Source organism: Gekko japonicus, unplaced genomic scaffold (genome assembly GCF_001447785.1).
Source record: "Gekko japonicus isolate JY-2015 unplaced genomic scaffold, Gekko_japonicus_V1.1 scaffold194, whole genome shotgun sequence".
NCBI lineage: Eukaryota > Metazoa > Chordata > Lepidosauria > Squamata > Gekkonidae > Gekko > Gekko japonicus.
In genome coordinates, this window is record NW_015168052.1 from 785,682 (window position 1) to 798,784 (window position 13,103).

Here is a 13,103-nt window from a genome sequence, read left to right on the forward strand (position 1 = left end):
TGAGTTACTGGCATTAAAGTTGTGAGCGAGCGATTTGGCTGCGGCATAAATTAGTTTGCTCTGGGGCCATCCTTTCTGAGCTGGGACAAAAATGTGTGAGCCAGAGGCTAAAAAACTGTGAGCTAGCTCACACTAACTCAGCTTAGAGGGAACACTGGTCACCACACCTCAAAAAGGATATTATAGCATTGGAAAAAGTGCAGAAAAGGGCAACTAGAATGATTAAAGGGTTGGAACACTTTCCTATGAAGAAAGGTTAAAGCGCTTGGGGCTCTTTAGCCTGGAGAAACGAACTGGAGAAACGACGGCTGAGGGGTGACATGATCGAGGTTTATAAGATTATTCATGGGATAGAGCAGGTTGAGAAAGAAGTACTTTTCTCCCTTTCTCACAATACAAGAACTCGTGGGCACTCCATGAAATTGCTTTGCAGTTGGGTTAGAACAGATAAAAGGAAGTACTTCTTCAGCCAAAGGGTGATTAACACATAGAATTCACTGCCACAGGAGGTGGTGGCGGCTACAAGAATGGATGGCTTCAAGAGGGAATTGGATAAACATATGGAGTAGAGGTCCATCAGTGGCTATAGCCACTGGGGCAGGTGATGCAATGTATTCTTGGTGCTTGGGGGGGCAACAGTGGGAGAGCTTCTAGTGTCCTGGCCCCACTGCTGGACCTCCTGATGGCACCTGGTATTTTTGGTTACTGTGTGACAGAGTGTTGGACTGGATGGGTCTTTGGCCTGATCCAACATTGGCTTCTCTTATGTTCTTATGTTCTTAATAGCAATGAAAAAGCCCAACAGGAACTCATTAGCATAACAGGCCACACCCAACAGCAGAAACTCATTAGCATAGTAGGCCACACCCTGACAGCACAGCACATTAGGAGGAGGAGGAGATTAGATTTATACCCCGCCCTTCACTTGGAGTCTCAGAGCGGCTTACAAACTCCTTTCCCTTCCCCTCCCCACAACAGACACCCTGTGAAGTGGGTGGGGCTGAGAGAACTCTGACACAAACTGCTCTTTTTCAAGGACAGCTGTGCCAGAGCTTGTGACTGACCCAAGGTCACATCAGCAGGTGCAAGTGGAGGAGTGGGGAATCAAACCCGGCTCTCCCAGATTAGAGTTCGCGCACTTAACCACTACACCAAACTGGCCACACCCCCATGTCACCAGAAGTGTTGTCATCCAGCCACACCCACGTTTTGCTTCTTATTCTGTTTGCCTTGTTTGTTGTCAAAACCCAGGGCTTTTTTTGTAGCAGGAACCCTTTGCATGTTATACCACACACCCCGAATGTAGCCAATCCTAATGAGTTTCTGCTGTTGGGTGTGGCCTATTATGCTAATAAGTTCCTGCTGGGCGTGGCCAACTCAGGAGCCAGCCGGAACTCCGTTCCTGTGCGTTCCTGCCCAAAAACAGCCCTGAAAAAGACCAAGCAGTAGGTGATGTGAAGGACTGCTGCCTGAGACCCTGGAGATCCCCTGCCAGTCTGAGTAGAGAATACTGACCTTGATGGATTGGTCTGATTCAGTGTAACGCAGCTTCATGTGCGTTTATCACCCCCCAATTTCCCAAGCTGGGAACAATCTCTCACTTTCACCCCTTTTCCAAGACTGAAAGAAGCTTGCTTCTTTATGTGTTGCTAAACCAGACACTAAGTTTCTTGCTGTGAATTCCTTCTGACTCTTGGAGGCACTTTGCAGATTAACCTCTTAACACTTGATCGTGCCACGATAGACAAAGGTAATGAGTGTATTGTACTGTTAGCAGGCCTCAGGGACTGAAACACTGTACATGCCAAGGAAGTATTTATCAATCTGTGTATGTAATTGCTCTTCTTGGGGAGGGGGGCTGTCAACGGGTCTGAGTGGCTAAATCTATCTTTCTGACGGAAGCAAACGAGAGAATCTGTCATTAGGGAATGCTAGTGGTTAGAGAAGAGCAAAGGATGCCCTGGAATGGCACCTGACGCATTGATATGGAAATGTAATTCCATCTGCATATTCACCTTCCCCCCCCCCCCCCTAAAACGAACATGCCTGCCAGTTAATCTTCCCAGGGTGCTTATGCAAAGAGGCCTCACCAGAAATTAAGTGTCTTGTTGAATTGGTGCTCAACACTCACCTCCCATGTGTGAGGGTATAGATAAGGGGGTGGAAACATCTAGTGGAGATGAGCCATGAGCAGAACTCTAGTACTTTGGAAGGTACTGGATTTAGATCAGGAAGTCAAACCAGCATTTGTTTCAGTTTGGCTCAGGATGACCCAATGAGATTGGATCCCAATGCAGTTCAAGGCTCCCTGCTTTACAATAAATGGTATTTCAGCATCTAAATCAGGAAACAGAAAGCTGTCTGTGTGTGTGTGAGAGAGAGAGAGGGGGGGGTGTATGAAGGAGATATGTAAATAAAAAATTGTCCTTTGGATTTTGAACAATATAATGCAGTAATCTGACATTTAAAAAGTTTTGGTGGGGGAATGAGTATTCAATAGCCTCCTCCGATGTGATTGACGGAGAATAATACTAGATTCCATTTTAGTCTCACATCAGCCCTGTAGGTAGGTTGGTCTGACAGTGAATGACAGGCAAAAATATCACCCAGTAAACTTCATGACTGATTGGGAATTTGAACTCAGGCCTCTCCCCCACCATGTGTTAGTTGGATAGTAATTGCAACATTAGTTCAAGGTCATGTAAGATCATTCTATTATGATAAACTGCATCTTGCAGCTGGAAATGAACCAGACTTGCTTAAATGGCAGGTTTACTTTTAAGTTTCCAGATAAATTCATAGCAACTGGAAATAAAATAATTTCCAATAATTACAAACAGTGACAACAGATTTTGTATACAGAAAACCACTGGAATAAAACTCTCTACTAAGCAAAGGCTGTATGTGTCAGGTTTCTTTGAAACACACCTAAGAGGTTTCGCTGTTGTTTTCAAATGTTGCTAGGCATACCATAGTCTTAGAATAGTGGGTTGAATTCCACATGAGTCCAATTTTGGCACTTAGAATCTGGTGGCCAAGTCACCTGTGGTGAGTCAGAATTGCTGATAGGCAACCAGGCAGGGTAGCTTCACAAACTGCCCCCTGCAGTAACCCACAATGGATGAAGAGACAAAGAAATTCAAATGAGCTTTGGAAAAACAAGACTATGCATAATTATCTTTTGTGAGCTTGTTGGCAAATCCGATTTACAGCACACTGTTCAAGGATGGCTTCTCGTTTTGGAAAGAGGCAGGGTGCCTTGACACTAAATAACAGACCTGTAGGAAAGTATTTGCATGGGAGGCAGCTCTGAGGAGGGTGGGAGAGATTGCCGACCCCTTGATTTGATTAGAAATGGTTGCAATTTGATATCCTCCATTCCATCAATGCCTCCAAATCATCCATCAATGTCACATACAGATAGGAGTCCAAAGGCAATCATTCCAACCCATCAGCCTTCTCCTAGACTGGAAGAGATGAACTTCAATGATTTGCTGCCAAGGTCTTGGCAATCTCTGTGACTGGAGAGAAGCGGCATGGATAGATAAGCATGAAAGACCCCCCCCCCCATGAGAGAGGCTGGGAGATAGGATCATGACCACTTAGGACTTTAATACAGTTGTTTGCTATGGGTGACTTCAGCCAAATCTTTTAGAAGCAGGAAGAACTGGAAGCAAGAAGGGAAAAGGCTTTGCAAGAAACCTGGCAAAGCTCAAGGAATTCAACCCATGGGTCAGGACCCTTTAGAAGGGTTGTAATATGCTGGACATTGGCCCATTACAGCAGATGAACCCCTGCCCTTGGCCCCAATCCCCTGCCCAAAGAAACTGAGGAACAGGAGGGAAAAAATGGCCAGAAAACGGCTTCCGTTGTGACTGTCTAGGAATTTCCCCATATCTCTATGCTCTTTACCATAGAAATTAAAGGAAATCTGTACAGTACCACCTGGAAGTGATGTCACAGCCTCCCCAAAACCCATCCTCCCTAGACAGTGCCCTCACATTTTCCTGGCATTTGCTGAGGCAGTGCTGGCAACTCTAGGTTGAGGAGTTCCACCCACAGGACTGGGCGCCATTTTTTGGCTGCCTTTTGCAAAGATCTGGTGCTAGTGCATACGAATACCATGGATGCTTTGCCTTGCATGCACACTGAGAGGAGCAGTAAGAGAGCCACGTGAAATCAGTTGGTGGCAGAGAGGATTTCTCCATAGCTCTGACTCGGATTGCTCCTCATACGGTATACCTTCTGGTGCATGCCTTCCATTTCCTGACCTTGGTTGTCTAGACATACAGTTCCTCAGCCTTGGTCTTCACACCAGTGTGGCTGTAATTATGGGTGGCTTCCGATCACCCTGTCATGTGACTGTTGGTCAGATTAGATGATACTGTGTCCCTGGGATGCAGAGTCATTTCTGAGATTGGTTTTTGTTTTGTTTTTACTTTTAAAATCGCTGTGGGGACCTGATCTACACTGTCAGAAAATGATATGGGGGAAGAGAGAAGCCCCTAATCTCCATCCACTGTGATCCTCAGCAGGATTGAGTCCCTTATGGCAATTTTAAAAGTAAAAAAGGGCTCCAATGGTACTTGTTACTGGCAGTGGCTAGAAAAGCTCTTTAATAGCTGTTACCACTCTGCTATGGGTCTCCTTGGGAGGGCCCAGAGCACCCATCCTACCCCTTTATACACTCCTTTTCCAGCAGGTGAGGACCCAGGCAGAGTAACAAACTATTTTTATTAAAGAGATTTAACAACAACTGTAATTCAATAACATGTAGGAAAAATGAGTACAGTAAAGGTAGGTAAACCAGCAAAATAAGAAACCCTAACACGACTCCCCTTTTGGATGAAGGATCCCTCCATCTGCAGCAGTTTCACATTAGCTCTGCTTCCTAGGAATGAACCACCTTCCACATTGGGCAAAGCCTTTTATCACTTCTTCCCAGGCAACACCCTCTACTGTTGTACTGGTGTAAGTTTCCCCTCCAAATCCCGTTGGCCAATCACAGGGCCCAAAGGATGACCTGGGAAATGTAGGCCCTGATAGCTACTCTAGTACAGGCTTCCCTGGAGCCACTAGACCTCCTAGCTGCACTACTTAGGGTTGCTAAGTCCCTACCTGCTGCCAGTGGGGGGATGGAGCTCCCTTTTTGGGATCTTCTGGCACGTGCATATAGCGCGTGTGCTGCGATGACGTCACCTGGAAGTGACGTTTTTGTGCTAGGCATGTCACCAGGGGGATGCTCTAGCATTCGGCCAGAAACTCTATGGTACCATAGAGTTTTTAGGCTGAGTGCTAGAGTGTCCCCCCTGGCAACATGCCTGGCACAATGACATCACCTCCAGGTGACATAATTGCTCTGGGCACATTGGCGCAATACTGGCGCTTTGGGGGTGGGGTTCCCCCCCTGGCCAGATCTGGGACGGTGGATTGGGGCCCCCTAAAGCACCCCCCCACCCACCCGGGGGAATGGCAAGACTAGCACTACTATAGGCCTAGGATCATGACAGCACTGCATCCCCATGATGGACTCAGAGACATGGTATCATCTAGTTTGGCTCTGTGTTGTCACATAAGTGATGCCATTTGACTGTGATGTCACATGTTGGCAGCTCAGAGTGTCTCAGGCTGCCACCTTTCTGGATGTTCACTCTGAAAAAGTTGAAGATAGCTAGCAAAATGCTACTCATCTCTACATTTTTAATCTCACCCTTCCTCCAAGGAGCACACAGAGATAGCTAGTGAAATGCTACCCATCTCTAAATTTTTAACCTCACCCTTCTCCCTTCTCCCCATTCTGTCCTCAACAACCTCGTGCAGTTAGGTCAGGCTAAGAGAGGGCAATTGACCGAAGGATTCTGAATAAAGACACAATCATGTTATTGAAATCATGTATGGATGTTTCAAAGGTCTGCTATTTATCAGAGCTTGTGTAGAGTCTAAGACTGCATCCACACATTTTTGGTCATGGCACTATCATTGTGCTGTCACAGTGATTTGCAATTGGATCATCTATTCCACAAAGAAAAATCCAACTGGGAATGATTACTGTAGTCCAGTGATGTTGCAAAATCCAAGATGTGTGGACGTGGCCTTAGAGAAAGAGTTGTGATTGGCAAGTTCACCAGTTCAAATCTCATCTTTGCCACAAATTCACTAGGTGGTTTTAGACAAACCTCTGCAACTCACTTGCCAAAACCTCTGCATCTCACATGCCTCAGCTGTAAAAGGTAATAATAATACCAGTCTACCTTGCAGAGCTGTTGCAAAGATTACAAGATAATGCACTAAGGACATGACAAATGCTAAGTATTACAGAGGAAACTGTCCTTTTTCATGGTGGATAGAGGCAGGCTGAGGAAGGGCATACTGTGCCCTATTCATGTGAACCTAAACACTGGAAAATCTGGAACAAGAATTCCCTTTTAAAAGAAGTCTAAACTCTTGCCGACTGACTTGACTACTGAGTTCTGTTCATTCATGCAGAAATGAGCACTGGGGCAAGGGTGGGGGACTGGAGTCCTGGCTGCTCCTGCCTTTCACCCTTTCAAAGGCTCCCAGAGCACAGTGATCTGAACACCCAAGCAGCTAGTGTATGTGAGGATCATACTTCTGGATAAGCAGGGCTCTTGAATGTATGGAGCCTGGGGTAGGTGAGCCCAGCCCCTCTTCTCCAGGCATCTGGTGGGGAAGGAGTGAGGAAGCAGCTGTCAGGTTCCTGGTTAAATCAGTTCTCAACACCAGCCAGTTTGGAGAAAGCTAGTAACTTTATTGAGACAGTTGATAGAGACCATCCTGGACACACTATTGTTAGAACTGAAGTTAAAACGCACGAAGGTTACAGATATAGGGAATTCAAGTAAAAGCACTAAAGATTCAGGACCCAATCACCCTCCGGCATTTGCTTGCGAGAACTAACTGTCAGCTCCCCCCCCTTCCCCCCATAGGCCCGTAGCCTTTCATAGCAAGGAAACAAGAGCACAGACATTTGAGAAGGCAGGACATTTGACATCGCAAAGGTGACAAGTCCTGGGCACTTCAAATAGAGGGAGAGAGAGGAGCCTCCTCTCTCAATGACAGGCGAGCTGTAGACTGCAAAATGCACAGAGAGCCTGGCAGCAGCTAACTAGCAGCAGCTCATATCCATCTAGGCTAAGTTCTATCTTCTTCTCCTTGTAGGTAGTTGAAAGCCAGTAGCACTGTACCAAACCTTTATGAAGGAAGAGGGTGAAACAACTGGTCCAGCTGCCTCAGATGGGTTAACAAATAAACAGGCAGTTGAAAAACCAGCTCCCTGTTTGTGACTGGCAAACAGGATGTGAGCCAAACTGGTGGGTTTTTGAGCCTCCTATGTTGTATAGGATAGCAGCAGGGATGGGAAGTTACTGTGAGGATATAATGTCCCTAGAGGATTTCAACCTTATGGGCATGATCCAGCTAAAGTTAAGCTCTTTTAAGCCCCATTGATTTCAACAAGAGAGATCTGATCACATGGTTAACTTTCTTATTGAAATCAGATTCAGGTGGGGTAGCCATGTTGGTCTGAAGCAGCAGAACAAAGTTCGAGTCCAGTGGCACCTTTAAGACTAACAATATTTACAAGTCCTTGGATTGTGTTGTATATCTTAGCAATATACTTTTAAAAAGCACAATGTGTTTACTAGGAATAAGGCCCATTGTGGAAATAAATACAATAAGATCTAGAAAGAGGCTCTGGGAGAGTGCCAAGACCTTGGGCACCCAGCGTCAATGTGCTGTGGCGACCTCAGCAGGGTATAATGACACAAAGTCCACCATTTTCTCCAGAGGAATTGATCTCTGCTACCTGAAGAGCAGTTGTAATTTTCAGTGATCTCCAGCCTTCACCTGGAGATTGGCAACAATTGTTACCCAGGAAGAAATGGCTGGTTTGGAGGGTGGAGTCTATGGCATTGTACCTGTCTGAGGTCCCACCCCTCCTCAAACTTCACCCTCTCCAGGTTCCATCCCTCAAATCTCCAGGAATTTCACTCCTGGAATTGGCAACCCTATCTCCTTCCCAGCCAATCATCAAACTACCTTTATTTCCCCCTTTCTCTTCAGCTTTCCATTCCCCCCCACACACATACCTGCAGCCTCTTCCATGCTCTGAAGCCCCTGACTGCCACAGAGTCCATCATTTTCTCCAGGGGAACTGATCTCTACCATCTAGAGAACAGTTGTAATTCTCAGTGATCTCCAGCCCTCACCTGGAGATTGGCAACAATGGTTTCCCAGGATGAAAAGTGGTCTTTCTCTGCAATGGGGACCAAAACAGCCTACATCATTCTCCTCTCCCTCTTTTGACTTGCACAACAACCCTGTGAGGTAGGTTAGGCTGAAAGTCTGTGACTGGTCCAAAATCACCCACTCAGCTTCTACAGCAAGAACCTGAATCTAGCAGACCCTGCTCTGAAGCACTGACTGCTATGCCTAGGGCAGCCAACCTCCAGGTGGAGTCTGAAGATCACCAGGTATCACAACTGAACTCCAGACAACAGATCTCTTCCCCCCCCCTCCCGGAGAAAATAACTGCTTTGGAAGGTGGGCTGTATGGCATTCTGTTCAGCTGAGGCCTTTCCCCTCTCCAAGCCCTGGCTTCCATAGACTCTACCAGAAAATCTCCAGGAATCTCCCTACCTGGAGCTGGCAACCCTCGTCAAGACTGGCCCCAATGAGTTCCTCACAAAGGCCTGCAAAGGGTTTCCTTTGTCTGAACCAAGCTTGGCTGCCTACTATGGTGAAACGGGCTCAGCTGTTTGCCTCCCACCCTCATCCCGTGGGCGTATCTCACTCCTTAAGTTCACTGCCACCACTAACAGAATCGTCACTGTCTTTTCAGAGGGACAGTGAGACCCCTCTGGCCGAATCTCCCTATTTGGAGATGGAATCCCCAATCCTTGGGGGATCCCTGGAAAGTTGGCAACCAAAGGGTCTGGCCTCTCCTTGCTTCCCTGGGCTACCCCCTCCCTTTGGTATTGTGCAGAGTGGGGGAGACTATGTGGTCAGAGCACAACACAGATTATTCGCCCAAATTAAATAATTTATTTAACTATATTTACACAGTTATGGAGCACACACACACTATAGGAGTAAGCACACACTATGAACCAACAGAGCATAAATCAACAGGGGTTAAATGCAATCCTCTTTTCCTACACACAATACTCTGGGTTCACCTGTACTTCAGCCTCTCTCTATAGCCCAAGAGAGCAAGGGAACTTCCATTCATTCCCCTGTCCAGACGATTGTGGAGTGGCTGAATTTCTGCTGCCTCCCAGGGACGAAGACTGCCTTGGGACAGTCCCTGTTTTCCCGCACTTTTTGGCTTTGGGGCAGCTGGGAACTGTAGGCCAGCAGATGAGGAAGCCCCATTCAACCCAGTGAGTGATACCACTGCAGGCCCCTCTCTGGAACTACAGCTCAATTAAACCTTATGGGGGAACATTTTAAACAAAGAACCACAGCCATCTTACAAACAAAACACAGGTAACTACCATTTCATGACACTGCCACTGAGGGAACAGTTAGTCCTACAAAGGAAAAGTGTCTGCCAAGATAGAAAGTTGTTTGCCAGTAATTCTGACAGGGCACAGTGGCTGAAGGGGGAGTGGGTGGGGAAGAAGAGCAGACCCAGCACCCGGCCAATGGCACACGAGTAGCCTTGAGTGGCGGCTGATGGGCCAATGGCTGAGGGAGAGCATAGAATCTTGCAACCCCAAAACAGGATTATTATATAGGAGAGATTCCTCTCATCCATAACTGAAGGGAGGTGATTAGAGAACAGTGCTGAGGGGCATACTCCAAATGAAAGGCGCTTAGGATAGTCTGGCACCTCAGTATTATGCATTAATGTAGTGGCCAGGCACAGTGTCTCTGTCAGTGACTTCAGATGGAAGGACCCTCATTAAATCAGTAGACTTGTTTAACTCATGTCGAGTGATTACCTAGATAACACTGGCAGGATTCAACCTTGGGGCCAGAGGCTGAAGCTTGTGCCCAGAAAGAACATGGAAGCTGATCCTAGGATCCAGTCAACTGTCTCAGGACCAAGAATTTATTTATTTATTTATAAATTCAATTTATAGCCCGCCCTCCCCGCAAACGCAGGCTCAGGGCGGCTCACAAATAGGCATAAGCCAACACATAAAGCATGTTAAAACCATATAAAATCATTACTACAATATTACAATATAATAAGTACTCTAGATGTTCCAGAATGATCTTCCATAAAGATGACGTCTCAAAGATGGTACACCCAATAAATGCTGTCAGTTCCTCATGACACTGTCAGTCTCTCTTCCCAGGGCCAGATGCTCATGATGGTAACATAATGATGGTACAATAGTGGCGGCTCCTACTTGAACGCCTGGCGGAAGAGCTCCATCTTACAGGCCCTGCGGATCTGTGCAAGGTCCCGCAGGGCCCGGATCTCCTCCGGGAGCTCGTTCCACCAGATAGGAGCCGCCACCGAAAAAGCTCTGGCCCTGGTAGCAGCCAGCCTGGCCTCCTTGGGGCCTGGCATCGTCAGGAGATGTTGCGTCCCCGACTGTAGTGCTCGCAGGGGAACATATAGGGAAAGGCGGTCCCTTAGCTAAAGGCAGATGAACTCTTTTGCTTCACTTCTGACTTGCAGGCAAGAAGGAAAGTAGAGAGGTAGGCTGGGCAGGTAGAGGGGAATGGAGGAATCTGGCGGGTGGAGATTGGGGAAGAAAGAACAGCCTGGATGTCTGCCATCCTGAGTGATGGAGATCCATCATGCCAAGCCAACCAACAGGGATACGACCAAATTTTGTGACAAGTCTGATTCAATTCAAAAGTTCAGTTTTCTTTTATGGGTTCTCCACACTGGGAACAAAATTGTGTGTGTCCTTTTTTCCCTTGACCATGTTAATGAAATTAGATAGAAATACTACTGTGGAAACTGATGCCCATTTTTGCATCAATTGCATTAAAGTGTTAACAAAGAAAGAAATGAAAAATCGGACATGGGCTAAAAAGAAAATAAGCTGGATGAAAATTGCCTTCCCAGCCATGCATGGAAATGAAAAGAGACTAAGAAATACATAGTTCCACATCCCCAATTGTCTAGGAAATCCAGATCCAGTCCATAGACTGCTATTAATAGACAGAGCACCATACCCTTCTACAATCCACAGAGGAAAGAATTTTGAAAAATAATCAGGGACCCCATAGCAGAGAACCCAACGTTCATGCAGAGGCAATCTCTTGAGGAAGTAAGCCGGTCTGCACAGTAGCAAAACTGGGGTGAAGCAGATGATCACTCAAGAAAGGGAGCTAAAGCTCAGACCAAGTCAATCTATTGCACAGGGGTCACAAAAACCGTGCAGAAGACTGGTGCTTGCCCATGAGCAAGCACAGGCTTTTGCCCACTCCCCACATCCTCAAATGGAATCACAAGGATTAAGGGAGCCTATCAAGGCCCAGCATGGGAGCGCTGGCCTATCAGGGATGGCTGGCTGGCTGGCTGGATTTGAGGGCAGCAGCCATGCAGTGGCCATTACAGCCAAGGAAGAGCTCCAAGCAGGACCTTTCTGGCTGGATTGGCTTCTCTCGTGGCAAGCATTGGAACAAGGTCAGAGGGACCCAGAGGGTGGATGGAACAAGGGGGGGGGGGCTGCACGGGGGAGGAAACAAGGGGAAGGTTCTCTCCTTACTGTTCGACCAGTAGGGCGAGAGAGCTCCAGGGCCACTGCCCACTAGGCCACCTACCCTATCGAGTTAGGTACTGCCCAGCCAAAGCCACTGTCTGACCTGCTGGCCTCCACAGCCCTTTCCACCGGTGGCAGATGCCATGTGGTCGGCTGGCCGCCGCTTACGGCCAGGGTGGGCCTCATCCTGTGTCCTTCCAGCCACTGACGCCCCCTGCCCTGATCTGTGTCTGCCCCTCGGACGTGCAGTTCCGGGGTCTGTTGTGGCGGCCCAGGCCCAGAACACATGGGGATGAGTGCACCACCGGGGCGATGGGGGCCTGTGTGGTGGAGGCAAGCTTTTTGGCTCCCGTGATGGACAGCACTGGGCACAGCACGGGTCAGGACCCTGCGGCGCTTCCCCTGCGTGAGGGTGGGGGCATTAAGGGCAAGGAGGCTGGTTGACCTGACTCCCCCACTGAATGCTCCAGGGGGTGGCTGGGCAGCCTTCAGTTGGCGGTCCGATGGTGGGGGCTTGAGACGACATCAGACCTGGCCTGGGCTCCACAGCAGCCGGCCAGGGGTCCCATGGGGTTTCAGAGCCCAGGGGCAGCGGTGTTAGCGTCAGGGCCATGAAGGAGATTCCTCATGGGGCGGCCATGCAAAGGCCTGCTTTCAGGAGGGGGAAATCCAATAACAAAGCAGCTTGAGGGGGACAGGGGCTGATGGGTGGCACGTGTGCATGCTGCCCCCTGGAGTTAGTTTGGTGGTAGGGTATCTGCTTGGCATGCACACTGTCCCAGGTTCATCACAGATAGTAGGTGCCAGTCAGAGTCGACAAGACCGATTGGATGAACCAATGGTCTCATTCATTGTAAGGCGATTACGCACTTCAGTCGAGGGCAGCAACATGGATGGTGGTGCAATGAGGCAGCATCTGAGTCCTGGGGCTGCTTCACATGCTGGGCCCTGTTTAAGTACAGGGTGCTTCCGGGGGGGGGGGGCTTTGGCTCAGTGGTGGAGCAGCTGCTTGGCATGCAGAAAGTCCCAGGTTCAATCCCTGGTATCTCCAGGTAAAAGAGCTGGCAGCAGGTGATGTGAAAGACCTCTGCCTGAGACCCTGGAGAGCCACAGTCAGGCTGAGTAGACCACGCTAACTTTGATGGACCAAGGATCTGATTCAGTATAAGACAGTTTCTTGTGATAGCAGATAATTGGGACACATAATGGGACACTAGAACACTCTATAGCAAGCCCTCCAACAGGCACCAGCAGAATAGGACTACAGGGGGAGAATATGTTGAGATGTTTACACTGTTGTTTTGGGGTGTGGAGTTGAAGGCTAGCATTCGGGAGAAAATTAGGCATATGCAGATTAATAAAAATTTTGACAATTGGCTGTCAGCTTACACCACCTACATGGGGGTGATGCTG